At 42.7% G+C, this 15912-nt stretch overlaps 1 long non-coding RNA gene across 1 annotated transcript; it reads right to left on the minus strand.

Moving 5' to 3' along the window:
* Positions 1-1311: 1311 nt before the first annotated feature.
* LOC126585259 (uncharacterized) lies at positions 1312-1717 on the minus strand. Its single transcript, XR_007610385.1, has 2 exons — positions 1561-1717; positions 1312-1501 (listed from the first exon to the last, which is right to left on the minus strand). It is a non-coding gene; the product is annotated as an uncharacterized LOC126585259 (long non-coding RNA).
* Positions 1718-15912: the final 14195 nt, after the last annotated feature.

Here is a 15912-nt window from a genome sequence, read left to right on the forward strand (position 1 = left end):
TAAAATATTACATTCTATAACGCATTAAGGTTTGGTGATGATCCAACGATCGGATTATCAGTTCACGTAATGTCCTAGTGGCGGTCTCTATCAAAACTATATTCATACGACGAGATTTCATCAATCTAACATCACGCATGGAATCAGGGTATCAAAATTTAGTCTAGGAAGGTCAGGGATGCCTCGGCCCACGTGCACCGTATGCGGCGGCTAGCCGTCCCAACTCGTTGGAAAATTCAACTAATTCCAAAAATGATCAAATTTCATAGAAATGAAGATCTCAATGAGTAGAACAAGTTTTATACCTATGGCCAAGTCCAATTTGACCGAGAAACGCCTGAAATTTCCCACAAATCGTCGAAACCCTAGAAAATGGTGTGCTTCGATTCGGCTTCCATACAAGCTCCAACGCCTCCACCATTGCTTAGGCTTTGTTCCTGGTGTTGAGAGGAGTCTATTGATGGTGATCATCGATGGTGAGGGGTGCTGGAGTGGCAGATCGCTATCATAGTGTCCCCAGAACCCACGGTTTCGCTCTTCTTGATATGGGGCCAAAACCACGAAAATGGAGAGTGAAGGCCGATGAAGAGTTTCCAGGTGGTAGCTCAATGAAACTCGTCAGAAAAACCACGAAAAATCGCCATAAAACATTGCCAATAACTAGGTCAAAAAAGGGTTCGGGTTGGGTGCCCCTCTTCCCTCATTTCCCCTCCTTTCTTTATTTCCTCATTGGGTAGCCCTCTCTCCTTTCCTTCCCATCCTATCCGTCCATATCTTCCTTTCTTTTCTTTTCTTTTCATCTTAGCCACACACATGGCATAATCTCAATGCTCCAAAAATCTGGAGCCTTCTAAATTGAAGGAAAATTACCAAAATGGCCTTAACTTTAAACGTTAATAACTCATTCATTATAGCTCCTAAACCCTAAACAGTTCTTGCCTACATGCTCGTAAGATTGTCCTCTGTCCAAGTATATCAAGAAATATGATAAAATATGTGAGGATAAAATACATCCTCGTATAATTACATTAAACCAACTAGGGACATTTTTGTTATTTTCACTTATCGATAAATTTTATGACTTAAATTATAATAATTTCCAGTCACAAAATTTTAAAATTTATCAATTAAAATTTTCATACCCATAAATTGATTTATTTTTTATTTTTTTTCTCCGCATATTCATATATTTAAATTTTTAAGGTATTACACGGTGGTTATAGGTATTACCCGCGGTTATAGATATTACCCGCGGTTATAACAAGTTGTGAACACGGAAATTTTCCTGCGATGAACGAGACAAGAAACACGTGTACAAAATAATATTTGTATTGATGATTTAGGGGTTACAATCTCTTCTACAAATTTAGCCTCTGATTCTATCTTTGCAATGGGTGGATTTGATGTTGTTGGTCCAAAGGGCCGTCGGGGCTTGATCTTGGGATAAACAGTTGTGCAAATTTGTTGACGTCGTGGATCCAAAGGGCCGTCGGGGCTTGATCTAGGGATGAACGAATGATGAACGATGGACACTTTCTTCAAGGGCCGTCGGGGCTTGACCTTGAATCAGCGGAAGTTCTTCAAGGGCCGTTGGGGCTTGATTTTGAATGAGGATTTGACGAAGAACGAAGAGAGCTCTCTTGATCCTTCGGGATTTGCTTGGGAGCTTTTGAGTTTCAAAGCTTCAAGGTTGTGGTATGAAGTGAATTGGTTATGAATTGGTGTCCTTCAAATGAATGCCTTGGCCTTCTATTTATAGAATTCCAAAACTTGATTTTTTTGGATTTAAATAATTAGATGGAATAAATCATCTCTGCTAGGTGTTGACACGTGTCCTGTTTGATGACTTTTCCGATTTATTTTGATTTTTCGTTTAGTCACATGCTATGTGTAAAATTTATGTGACACATAAACATTGAAATTTTAATTTTTGATCAACATTTATTTTACCGAAATTTCGATGTCTACAAATGCCCCCACTTCAAGGCGCGTCGTATACATGTGCTTGTCACGTGTAGAAGATGCGTTTTTGAAGTCCCTTACTGCAGAGGTTGATCCAAGGGCCGTTGAGGCTTGATCTTGAATTGGGCTGGAGATTTCTTCAAGGGTCGTCGAGGCTTGTTCTTGAACTTTTGTTTGAAATTTCTTCAAGGGCCGTTGAGGCTTGATCTTGAAGGTTGAAATTGGACCACAAGGAGCTTCATGTGGTAGATGATATTTTTCTTTGGTAGTGGGTGAATCGGCACGTATTTTGTTGCGCTTATTGACTTTCCATAGCTTTGATCTTGAACTGGTTCGGAGGACTTTTTTGGTTTCCTCCAATTGTTGACTTTCCACAGGTTATTCTTGAACTAGGTTTTGATTCAAGGGTGATGGACACTTAATCTTGAATCGGACTTGTGATTTCCTCAAGGGCCGTCGAGGCTTGATCTTGAATTTGGCTGGAAACTTCTTCAAGGGCCGTTGAGGCTTGATTCTTGAAGGTTGACTCGAACATATTGCAAGCAGGCACGAGGTGAAAGTGACGACTTGTTTCTTTGTTCAATCTTTCCAATTCACACCTGAGCAGTTTGGTCAACGGTATGATCTTCAAGATTGATGGGCTTTTCTTCCAGTTGGTGACTTGATCTTTAAGGATTTGATTCAAGGGGGGTAAATCGGCACATGTAGCTCATAACGTCTAGCAGGTCGACCCAAGAATTTGAGGGTCAAAACAGGTCCACCAAACCCAGAGTGATTGAAACCCTAATGATATGAGATACTTTTGATTTTGAAGAAGTAACGAATGAATCGACTCGTGTTTTGTTGTGCTTGTCTCTACATGCTTCAATGTATCTTTTTCCCTTGCCTTATCTGTTCTTCAGGCAGACGTGGTATTTTCTCTAGAAGCATAAGATGTTGAAACAATGGATAGTGCTAGGTAAGCAATCAGGGAAGGGTTCCAAGCAGTTGGTTCCAGATCGGAAGTTTGATACCAAGTGCTGTCTGATTGCTTTCTTTCTCCTTGTCTCGCAGGCAAAAACAAGGACAAAGAAAAGGATAGGGAGAAAGCATGATATGAAATACTCTTGCTTTCGAAGAAGTGGTGGCGATTTGACAGCGTTGCACAGCGAGGCCTTGTTCTTCGACGATGGTGCCGCCAATATGTTTGTTGAAACTTCTCGAGCTCTTGGATTCAACTCAGACTCCTTCTGCTGGGTCGGTTGATTGTGCAAGGAAGGGGAGACTTGATCTTGAAGGAAATCAGCACGTTGTCTCCACATGCTTCAAGGTATCATTTTCACTTGCCTTATCTGCTCTCCGGGAAAATATGGCATCTTCTTCGGAAGTACATCAGCAACTGAAGACGAGTACTCAAGAGCAAAGCCAGGTAAGCAACCGGGCAAAGGTTCCCGATAGTCGGTTTCTTGCCCGGAGTTTGAGTGGAGGTTCCGACATATTGCTTTCTTTATCCTTGTCTTTGCCGGTAAGAACAAGGACAAAGGAAAGGACAGGGAGAAAGCATGATATGAGATACTCTTGCTTTCTACCCTGGTGATATGAGATACTTTTGCTTTGGGTGTCATTTGTTTGCAGAGGTACTCCAGGAGATGAAGAAAACTGGGTATTTCGAGAGGCTCTGCTGAGAGTGTACTCTCGAAAATGAGGAAGGGTTAGGCATTTTTGCAGGTCTGCCTTGCTATGGACGGTGAAGGCGGACAGTTATAGGAAGTTCTTTAATACCTGTAGAGGTACTATTCTTTCACTCGTGTTGGCAACCATTGAGTGATTGATCAGTATGGCTCTACGCGCTTTCTTCTTTATCAGAAATCTTCGACAAATTGCCCGTAATTTCCGCAAAGCTAAGTGTGCATGTGACAGGTGCTGACGAGGCTGAAAAAGACTGGCGCCTCTTCGATATATGAGATTGGCGCTTCGACAAATTATCCGTGATTTTCGCAAAGCTGAGTGTGCATGTGATAGATGCTGACGAGGCTGAAAAAGACTGGCGCCTCTTCGATATCTGAGATCGGCCCGTGGTTTCTGAGCAGCCCAGCTTTTGAGAAAGCAGACGTCTCTTCGATCTCTGAGCTTGCCTGTTCGATTTCTGAACTCGCCTCTTCGATTTCTGAAAGTGCTGATTTTAAAAGAGAGGCACGCATCACATTCCAAAGCATACTTGAATTTTCCGCCTGTAGAAGCTCCTTACTTGCACTTCTAAGAACTTGATTTGTTCGACCTCTTCTTTTTCTTCACACCTTCAAAAATGTCTTGCCCTTCTGACCGTCGTCTTAACTTGAATGTCGGGGAAGATAATGACATATCTTCTTCAAACAACATTTGGCAGCCGTCCTTCGTATCTCCCAATGGTCCTCTTACAGTTGGGGATTCTATGATGATGAACGATACAACCGCTTCGGTGGTGGCCAGAAATCTTCTCACTCCTAGAGACACTAGGATGCTTTCCAGGCGGTCCGACGAACTGGCTGTTCAGGACTCTCTGGCCTACAGCGTCCGATGTGCAGGTTCAGTTTCAAACATGGGCCAACGCCTTCTTGCTCGATCTCGTCAGGTTGAGTCGTTGATGGCTGAGGTGGCCAGTCTTCGGCAAGAGGTCAGGGTGCTTAGGCATGAGAATAAAGAGTTGCACATGCTCGCAACTAATTACTCAACAAGCATGAAGAGGAAGCTTGACCAATTGCAGGAGTCTGAAGTTCGGATTCAGAGTGATCATCAGAGGTTTGTGACGTTACTCCAGCGGCAACTTCTGCCTTCGTCCCCTGGCGCTTCACCAAGTGTTGAAGCTCCGGATAATCAATCTCTGGTGCTTCGTCTTTCTGGAGCCCCGCCGAGTGATGAGGCGCCACCTGATCATCCTTGAAGATCACTTCTTGTAAATTTGATTTGACTTTTTTTTTTTTACGTACTTGTAATTTTTTTTGGAGATATCAATGGACATGCTTTATTTTATTCAGTATGCTGTGCTAAAACATATATCTGACTAAGATGTGTTACTCCTTTTTTTTTTATTTTTTATTTTTTATTTTTTTTTAATTTTATTTAGATGGTACTTGATGCGCACTATTCTTTTACTCCCTATTTTTAGACGGAAATTTGTCGTCTTCCCCATGCTTTCTTCCTTTCAATTATTCCGTCTCCATCACCTATTTCCTTTTTTCATAATTGCTAATAGTAGCATACACCATGACCTGTCTTTCTTGTTTTGTTTTTTTTGTTTTTTTGTTTTTTTTTTTTTATCATTTCCTTTCGGATTCTTGCTTTTTATCATTTCCTTTTGGATGGTGCCTGTCAATCACTTCTTTTCTTTGCTTTCGGTGGCTGGCCACCATTTGAAAAACTTTTTTTTTTTTTATTTATTTTTTTTTATTTATTTTTTTTATATATGGTGCTTTGTAGGGATGGAACTCGACGGACGGTGAGCTGCAGTCGAGGCTTCATGACCGGCTAGTCGTTTATCGGCAGTTTATTGAAGTTCTTCGTTGTTGTTTGTCACTAACGGAGAGAAGGCCTTTGGGTGTGAGTTGACAAACTTTGGTTTTGTCAATCACATTCAAAAGCAACAGCCATGGCGAAGGTGCAGAAGCAACTGGAGCTTGAGGTAGAATGCAAGGCATTGAGCTTCACTACCGGCTAGTCGTTTGACGGCGGTTTATTGAAGTTCTTCGTCGTTGTTGTTTGTTACGGACGGAGAGAAGGCCTTTGGGTGTGAGTTGACAAACTTTGGTTTTGTCAATCTCATTCAAAGGCAGCAACCATGGCGGAGGTACAGAGGAAGAAGCTCCACCACTACCACCCAATCCTTGCTTTACCTTACTAAACACAACTTTGTCAGCAATTAGAGACGCCTGATGAAATCTTCTGTGTCACGCTTGCGTAGATTCATGTGGAACAGCACAGAAGATAGTCAGTTTTAACTCTCCGATGCAAACTGGATCTGATTTTGACGAACATCATTAGGTGCCAAGGACATTGCGATAATATCAGAAGACAGCAGGTATCCTCCAAAACTAGCAACACCACAACCAACATTAAGGACTGTTCGGAGCCTTTCTCCATTATTTAAAATGTTCTTAGGAAAGTTGAGCATATTAGCCATTGATGCGATGTACTTGCCAGCTCCATAATGGAAGTGAGTACCTCCTCCAGGAAATTCAATCTTTTCACCCTTGACAACCATTCACTTTTGGTCATACTTCTCGGTCGCAAGGTGCGTATGAGGTATATTTGCTTTCCATACCTCGTCTCGGCTTTTAGGCCACTTGATTGGGATCTTACATCCGGAAGGAGGTGGAATCAAACAGTTATATCGCCTTTCAGGCACTGGGCAGTGTCTCTCGTAATGTTCCATCACAGACAGATCCAACTTCAACCTTGTTTCGTAGATAAGGTTTCTGTCTAATCAAGGAATCAGTTCTGAATGTCTGTCATCATAAACTGGTATGCTCTTCAATATAACACCATCCTCTTCATCTTCACCAAGTTTGGGCGGTGAATCGTCAACATCTTCATCCGCACCCGAGTAAGTAGAACGAAATTTTCTTATCTTACTGCCATACTCAAGAGTGGAGGAAAACCTAGAGAGAGAAACAATTTGGATTATCAGAAACCACAAATGAGACTCTCTCCGCCTTTCCCGGAGAAGAGTAGGGGAAGGGGAAGTCGGGATCGAGTCGTCGACGTGGAATGGTGCAGAATCGCCGGATGCGGCGTCAATTGCTTCCGGGCATGGGCCGCCCCTATTGCCCACACGTTCCTTCTTGGTCTTGCCCCGCCTTCCTTTGCTCTAGTCCTAACCCAATGCTCTAACCTCGTGGGCGACAACGAACTTGGCAAAAGATCAATCTTTGTCACTACAAGCACCACTCTCGGCACATTCCCTGACTTCCCCTGTTTCCAAGCTGTGGAATGCTCTTCGATTGTATCCGAAACCAACTTGGCAACCTTTTCCGGAAATGACCCATCAAAGTCTGCAGCATCCACCACCATTAGCACAATCGATCGGGTCCCAGACGTCCAAGCCAACTTCCTCCCCACGGTATGATCAAAATCGAAATCCGGTAGCAAGTTCTCCACCGTCGAATCCTTCACCTTCCCGTAGTGCCTCAGAGAGTGACACCGTGCGCAGACCACAGGCTTTTCGGCCTTGACTCCCACCAAATCGGTATAAGAGCTCAAGCTTTCAGGTTTGATTATCATACCCCTTTTGAGGGAATCGTTGAAATCCGGCACTTGCCCAACGTGCTCGAGATGGGTCCCCAATCGATACGTCCTCGGATCCTTTTTCGAGGGCTTGAGGAAGAATCCCGGGTGTTTGGGGTCGGAATCCTGCATATGAACCCCACACCCACGGCAGACATGGCGAGCTGCGGCGGTGGTTTCATCGTAATTTCCTTCGCGGTTCAAGGGCAACGATTGAGACGAAGAAAATGGGTTGAAGAAAATGGGGAAAATTGGAACTGGAAAATGGGTACTTTGAGGGTGTTGGGTTCGAAGGAGGGGAAGGTTGGGATGGAGATGGTGGTTGAATTGTCGGCGGCGAAGAAGAAGATGACGACGTGGGTTGATTCGAATTGGGAAAGTGGGATTTGGTCTGAATGTTGAAAACAGGGGTGAAGTGGGTAATGAGGGAGAAGATGTCGAGCAGCTTAAGCCACTGGTGCATCTGCTCGGTTCCTTTGCGGATGGAGTTGTAGCGGTCAACGGTGGGTTTGGAGATGTGGGTTTTGGTGGAGGAGAGGATGAGAGCAGTCTCCGCTACATGGTTCTGATTGTTGCGGTGGTGAGTGTGAGGCCGAATTTGGGTGGAGAGCTCGGAAATTTCGAGGAGCTTGGGCCTGGATGGAAACGCGTGGAGCTTGGGCCTGGGTGACCTCCTTTTGAGGGCTGATGGATATACATATATATATATATATATATATACATGTATATGTATATAAAAGAAATCTTTTTTTTTTCTTTTATATATATATATATATATATTTTTTAAATACATAAAACATTTTTTTTTAGATACATAGTAATCACATATGTATTTTTTTCTTGTAATGAAATTGACTTTCATTAATAAAACTTTTTTTTTTTTTTAATTTTATTTTGATGTGACTGAACTCGAAACTTAATGTTCGAGCTGCCTACGTACCCCTCCAAGGAAAAGATCAAGTCAAAACGTAGTTCAGATCTATTTTTTTTCTGATGATTTTGACGATGATTTTGATGATGATTTTGCCGTACACAGTTTATGCTCTTGCGGGCCAGGAGCGTTGTGCCATGCAGTTTAGGCTCGTGCAGGCGAGGAGCCTTTGTGTCTTGCAGTTTAGGCTCTTACAGACAAGGAGCTTGCGTTCATGCAGTTTAGGCTCGTGCGAACAAGGAGCTTTGGTTCGTCAAGCTATCTGAGAGAGTCGTTCCTCACAATCTTCATAGCAAGGAGCCTTGACTGAGTAGTTGAAGAAGTCTTCTGGGAAGATGTCACGCATCGTGATGGGGACGGATGATCTTCGTGTCAAAGTTTCATTATCTCCAACACTTTCACATTGTTCTGGAGGTGAACAAGAGCTACTTTGCCCCCTTTCCCATTGGTGAACTTGTGGAGAAGACATATGCTTCTTGTGCAGTTTCTTTAGAGTGACATAAGTCCATCCTTCAACTTCACTCAGCTTGACTGGCATGTTTTTGGAACATGCCCCCAGCGATTGAGGTGAAGATTTTGGGTTGACAGAGCCGGAAGTGACGTCTTCTTCCAGGATTTCGTCTTCTTTGTCTTCTTGGGCTTTCTCTTCAGTGCAGTCCTCTTGGGTTTGTTGCCGTGAAGATTGGCCGGTGTAGATGATGGTGCGCCTCCTTACCTTCAGTGGTCCTTTTGTGTCGACTTCCAAAGTTGCTTAGCGCTTCATCCATGAAGGAATCGAGCTTCGAATATCACCTTTTTCTACCAGCCTGTCGAGCTTTTCTTCCTTTGACGTTGTTTCCCTATTTCTAGAAAACTTCATGTTGTCTTCAAGTCTTTCCAAAGCTGACTGACGAGGAGGAGAGCTAGATGTGTTGCTTTGCTTATTAGGTTTTGACAACCTTTCAAAAATAGAGCTTCGGGAGGTTGGCCTGTTAAGCCTCTTGAAGACGGAGGTTCGGTTTTGACCACCAACGTGATCAAGGGCTGACGTTCTGGGTCTTAAACGATTCATCCTATCGCAGACTGGCGTTCGAGGGGTGGATTTAGGCTCATCTTGATCGTGTTCAATGCTCACACTGATATGTTGAGTGCTAGCATTTTTCGCTTGGCTTGAAATCTTCACGGGTGCATTTGGTGTGAAGCCAAGTCCAGCTTTGTTGTTGTTAACTCCGTAACCATGCTTCTTCAACTTCTTTTGAGTCTCGGTGAGGTCACGTTCTTTATTGTTGACGGTGTTTGAAACCTTTTTTCCAGGATTCGAAGAAGAAGCGAAGTCGTACCCAGCTTTTGACATGAGTTTGTAGGCGTTTGGATCAAAACCTTCTTCAGTCCTCTTGGTTGGGAGAAAACTTGGTTCCGCTCTCTTTGGTAGAGCTTTTACGAAGCCTTGTGGTAATCTTGCAACCTTAGCGTTGCTTAGTTGTGTCAGAGGTAGAACTGCATTCGTCTTGAGCAACTTTACATTATCCATGTACCGTTGTGCATCAGCTTTGCTTGCTTCGGTTTCGAATGGGGATTGACCATTCTTTCTTCTTGACATCGGGATGTATCGGAAAACGGGTGTGTTTAGTACATTTGAGGGCGTCTTACTCCCTTTGGTTGTTGCAGGTTTAGCAAGCTCATCATCATTCTTGCTTAAAGACGACATGGCTTCTTCTTCTTGCTTCTTGGGCATGGCTTGCCACTCCTGCTTTTTAGGTGTTGCTTTACCCGTGGATTTGATCTCTTTTGGAAGAGCTTCGAGCACCATGTCTTCATCCATGTAGAACTTGGCGTCTGCGAAATGTGATTCGGCTTCGGTGAATGGTTTGGTGTCGCCATAGATCACATTCACTCCTTCTCGGTAGAATTTCAAGCATTGGTGAAGGGTGGACGGTACTACTCCATTTGCATGGATCCAAGGCCTTCCTAAGAGCAAGCCGTAGGAAGTTCTTGCATCAATCACGTGGAATATCGTGCTTGACTTGAGTTCACCAATAGTCATCTCTACTCGGATCATGCCCATTGCTTTTTGTCCTCCTTGATTAAAACCTTGAATTAGTAGACGACTTAAGGACAGTTCATCCGCCTTGATGCCGATTGTAGTCATTGTTGACTTTGGCATGATGTTTATGGCTGATCCACCATCCACAAGCATGCGGTTGACTTTGTGCTCCCTTACGTACCCAGAGACGAAGAGAGGACGGTTGTGAGGCTTCGATCCTAGCAGCAAGTCTTCGTCGGTGAAATGGATTGTGTCTTTGATAGCACAGCATGTGCCATATTCATGTGGCCGAAGTTTGAAGCCTTCGTTCTTGCTTTCTTGCACTTCGTGGTCATTGGGACTTTCCAAGATCGCTGCTAATGCTATTCGCATCTTCTTTGGTAATCGCAGCGCTTCCTCAATGCTAAAGTGTGTTGGCAGACCTTCTTCGAGGGTGAGAACTTTTTCTCTCTCAGTGGTGATATCTTTGCCTTTTGAAGGTTCTTCTATTTCTACTTCGACCATGTGGCATGCAGCGATAATGCCCTGTTGGAAGAAGTCGTTCGGGAAGTACTCGTGTAATAAGATAGGAATGCGTGGCTTTTGCTCCGTAGGTTCCCCAGCATACATTGGCTTATCAACTTTTACGTTCCTTTTGGGCTTCCCACTGTTGCGGGGACAGTGCTTTCTCACTTGTTCCACCTTTTGTCTTATGGCTTGTAGTTTTGGTTTCCTTATTTTTTTGTAGGTCACCAATGTCCATCCTTCTTCATCATCGGCATGTGCATCTTGTTCGTTTGCCCCCGGTGATGGTTGTGCAAAAGGTATCGTATAACTTGAGCGTTGATAGGAATGGTCAAGTGCTGCTTGGAGAGGCACAGGATCGAAAGATCCAAATGCAATTGTAGTAGTGTGTGTCGCGGCCGTGTCTTCGAGATCGAGCTCGATTCGCCCTTGTTGTGCTAGTTTCATGATGAGCTCTTTGAGGACGAAGCATTTACCCACAGGATGGCTCACGATTCGATGGTACTTGCAGTACTTAGGATCGTTTATGCGATTCATTTCTTCAGGCCGCTTGCATTCGGGTAGCTCGATTACCTTCTTTTCTAGCAAATCGTCTAACATTGCATCCATGTCTGAGTCAGGAAAAGGGTATACCTTCTGCTCCAATTCCTTCAAGGTGCTTTTGTACCTTTCTTGGGTGCGAGGAGGCTCACTTTTCTTTATCTCCTTTGCTTTGGTTTTGGAGGAGATCTTGATAGGCGCGGAGGCGGTCTTGACGGGCGCAGTGCTGACAGTGAACGCTTCCTTGGGGGTTTTCTTCCCAGTCTTGTCTACATTTGGGGAGAACACCTTATCCTTCTTGAAGTCGGTGATCGACTCTTTCTTCCCGTGATAGGCAATACTTAGCTCCATGTCATGGGCACGGGTGGCTAACTCTTCAAATGTCCGTGGTTTGATGCCTTGAAGGATATAGTGTAACCCCCATTGCATGCCTTGGACGCACATCTCAATCGAAGAGATCTCCGAGAGCCTGTCCTTGCAATCGAGGCTCAGATTGCGCCATCGGTTGATGTAGTCCACGACTGGCTCATCCCTCCATTGCTTCGTGCTTGTCAGCTCTAGCATGCTCACGGTGCGACGGGTGCTGTAGAAGCGGTTGAGGAATTCCCTTTCCAACTGTTCCCAGCTGTTGATGGATTCGAGCTCCAGGTCTGTGTACCACTCAAAGGCGTTTCCTTTTAACGAGCGCACAAACTGCTTGGCGAGGTAATCTCCTTCCGTCCCTGCATTGTTTCAGGTTTCGACGAAATGTGCGACATGTTGCTTCGGGTTTCCTTTTCCATCAAACTGCATGAACTTTGGTGGTTGATAACCCCTTGGCATCTTTAGGGCATCAATCTTCTTGGAGTAGGGCTTTGAGTAGAATGATGAGGTATGTGAGCTCCCATCGTACTGCGCCTTAATGGTGCTGGCGATCATCTCTTGCAGTTGTTGGATAGAAAGAGATCCCATGAGTGCCTCTGCTTGGCCTGGCTCCGGCTTCACATCGATTTTCTCCACCGGAGGCTCTTCATCCTCGTCGTTTTCCTTCTTTACTGAACCATCCCCTTGCTCGATTTTCACGTTGGGCTTTACATCTAGTTGGTTGACGAGTGCGGCGATTTGCTGGTCTTTTTCTTCCACAATCCGTGTTAGCCTTGCGATTGTTTCATTCATATGAGCCAGCTGCTCATCAACTGATGTTGCTCCAACAGTCATGACTTGCATGGCTGAGTTGCCGCTTGAGTCAGCATCGGAAAACATGAAACCAGAGTACTTCCTTGGGCTTTCCTTCCTTGGCGCCTTTAGCGAAGCCAGGGTGATCACAGGTTCATGCTTCAGGTGCTCTTGTTCCTTCGGCGGAGTTGATGCAGGGGTGGAAGATGCGGCAGAAAGAGCTCTTGCCTTGCTTCGAGTTATGATGCCCGAAGTGACACCGCCTACGGTGATAACGTTCTTGTTCCTTGCATTGGCTGCGAGAACAACTTGAGCCTTCTTTGATGCCATTTGTGCTTTTTTTTGCGGATTCAAAGATAGAGATGAGAGGTAGAGATAGTCCCACTGGGCGTGCCAAATTTGTGAACACGGAAATTTTCCTGCGATGAACGAGACAAGAAACACGTGTACAAAATAATATTTGTATTGATGATTTAGGGGTTACAATCTCTTCTACAAATTTAGCCTCTGATTCTATCTTTGCAATGGGTGGATTTGATGTTGTTGGTCCAAAGGACCGTCGGGGCTTGATCTTGGGATAAACAGTTGTGCAAATTTGTTGACGTCGTGGATCCAAAGGGCCGTCGGGGCTTGATCTAGGGATGAACGAATGATGAACGATGGACACTTTCTTCAAGGGTCGTCGGGGCTTGACCTTGAATCAGTGGAAGTTCTTCAAGGGCCGTTGGGGCTTGATTTTGAATGAGGATTTGACGAAGAACGAAGAGAGCTCTCTTGATCCTTCGGGATTTGCTTGGGAGCTTTTGAGTTTCAAAGCTTCAAGGTTGTGGTATGAAGTGAATTGGTTATGAATTGGTGTCCTTCAAATGAATGCCTTGGCCTTCTATTTATAGAATTCCAAAACTTGATTTTTTTGGATTTAAATAATTAGATGGAATAAATCATCTCTGCCAGGTGTTGACACGTGTCCTGTTTGATGACTTTTCCGATTTATTTTGATTTTTCGTTTAGTCACATGCTATGTGTAAAATTTATGTGACACATAAACATTGAAATTTTAATTTTTGATCAACATTTATTTTACCGAAATTTCGATGTCTACACAAGTATCCATCGATTATGGGTATTACCCGTGGTTATAACGGATATCCATTTACCATTTAATTTAATATATGTAAAATTAAAAAATAAAAATAAAAACCCTAAATTTTGAATCTCTTAGCCAGATTCAGAGTCTCAAACGCCCCATCCCCCGCTCATATCTCCCTCCTCACTGCCCTATCTCACTTACGCCACTCATCTATCTCTCCTCGTCTCCCTCTCTCTCAACTCCGCCGCCCTCTCTCTCATCTACGCCGCTCATCTCTCTCTCCTCGCCGCTCATTTCTCTCTCATCTACGCCGCTTATCTCTCTCTCCTTCCCTCAAGGTGCGTTTTACCCTTCCAATTTCATACTTATCTGATTAATTATTGATTTATTTGTTTATGAATGCTTATAAGATAGTTTCCTTGGTTTTTGCCTTTCCTTGGTTTTTGCCTCTATGCAAATGAATCCATTAGAGAGGTGTGTGTGTGTGTGATCTTATTGCTTCTAGGAAATCAAATTCTTCTTGAGCTGCTATGTAATTCATTCTTCGTAATCAAAAGATGATATAGGGACGCTAAAAGCCTGGAATCTTTTTTCACTATTAGTCATCATCTCATCCATCCTTGCATGACCTATCCTTTGTTGTATCTGGGGGATGCAATTGAACCACACAGAAATGGATTAAAAGTTGGTCAGCTCTCTTATCTCTTTATTCCCTTATATTAGTTGGTTTTGCATAATGCCATCTTGTTGGTAAAGGAACAATTGATTGAGTGGTGTCTTATATTAGGTGGTGTTTTATATCAGTTGGTTTTGAATCTTCACTCCTTTATTCTAAAGGAACAGTTGCAAGTGCCATTTTGTATCAGTTGATGTTTTATATCAGTGGTGTTTTATATTAGTTGGTATTTTATATTAGTTGGTGTTTTATATTAGTTGGTTTTGCATAATGCCATTTTGTTAGTAAAGAAACAGTTGATTGAGTGGTATTTTATATTAGTTGGTGTTTTATATCAGTTGGTTTTGAATTTTCCACTGTATGCCATTACCTCTATTTGTTTCATTTCAACTAGTTCCAAGATTGAGACTCAAAACGAGAACCAAGATAATGAACCAATTAATCTTGATCTAGAATTGAACCAAAGTGAATCAAGCTTTGATGACACTGGTAGGAAGAGAAAAAGAACCTCAGTTGTCTGGCAGCATTTTGAGGAAAAAAGTTTTTGTAGGGAGGTGAAAGCTGTCTGTAACCATTGTAAAGCTAGGCTAACATCGGGCTCCATTGTTGGTACTTCATCTTTACGTTCATCTTGACGGTAAAGAAAAAGAGTCAAGTTATAACTGGTGATGGATCTGTTAAACATGGTGCATATAGTTTTGATGAAGATAATGCTAGGAAAGAGCTAACTTATATGATTATCTTAATGTTAGAAATAAGGGAAAAACACAACAGTACATAAGATCACAGTTATAAGCATGAATGTATAAAACCATATAGTACTAACCTGAAGCAGCAGACATGATGCTAAGGTTATAGGGTAAGGAAGTTTTCTCCACACAGAATCAGAATGTTCTTTTTTGATGAATAGGGTAAACAGCACTAAAGAAGAACGCATACTATGTGTGCAGAAACATCCATATTTATATCACTAGGGTTTCCTACTAATCTGCCTATCATCGAATAGTCAGGAATATCCCATAGCTTATGATATCAATTATGTTTCTTAACATGATATATAAGTCTTACCAAATGAGGCCTCCTAATTAGTTGCATGTGATTAAGACTTCAAATCTCATTCATATCAGGACTCCCACATATTTGGCCGAGAATCAACTTGTTACCAAGTTGATTGTCGTGTAAGTCAACGGATGGGATTTCATTGATACTCAAATAATCTTACATTCTCCCACTTGAGTTTCAATGAATTCAATCCTGATACGACTAGAAACGGTGATCACTAAAGTCTTACAAAATTTGCAACAGATACCTCTTAAACAACTTGTCACTCTCATCTCAAATGTTGGACTATAGAAAACTAAGTGAAGTCATTTTTTCACTTGCACTCTATAATCACACACACTTAGACGAAAAGCACTATGTTGCAGACAATACCATGTTTTTAAGTTGATGAGTCTAAATATCAACTTCTTAAAATTTGAATATTACAGAAACTAACAAAATATTCTGTTTATTCAGGAAATGATATGATGACAAAATCTTAAGTTTGGAAATAAACCTTTAACAACGAGTTCGAAATATTCAGAATAAACTTGGAGAGACATTTGAGTAGTTTACTCCCACTCATTCACGGAATCAAAAGTCTCCTTAATCCCCATGTTAAAAACATGTTTCTTGAATACTCCCACTGACAAGGCTTTAGTCATAGGATCTAAAACATAAAATTTGTGAGCTCAACATCTTTATTCTAGATATCTTTAGGGAAGTGACTCTTGTGACTGAAAAACTATACA

The sequence above is a fragment of the Malus sylvestris genome, chromosome 10 (genome assembly GCF_916048215.2).
Source record: "Malus sylvestris chromosome 10, drMalSylv7.2, whole genome shotgun sequence".
NCBI lineage: Eukaryota > Viridiplantae > Streptophyta > Magnoliopsida > Rosales > Rosaceae > Malus > Malus sylvestris.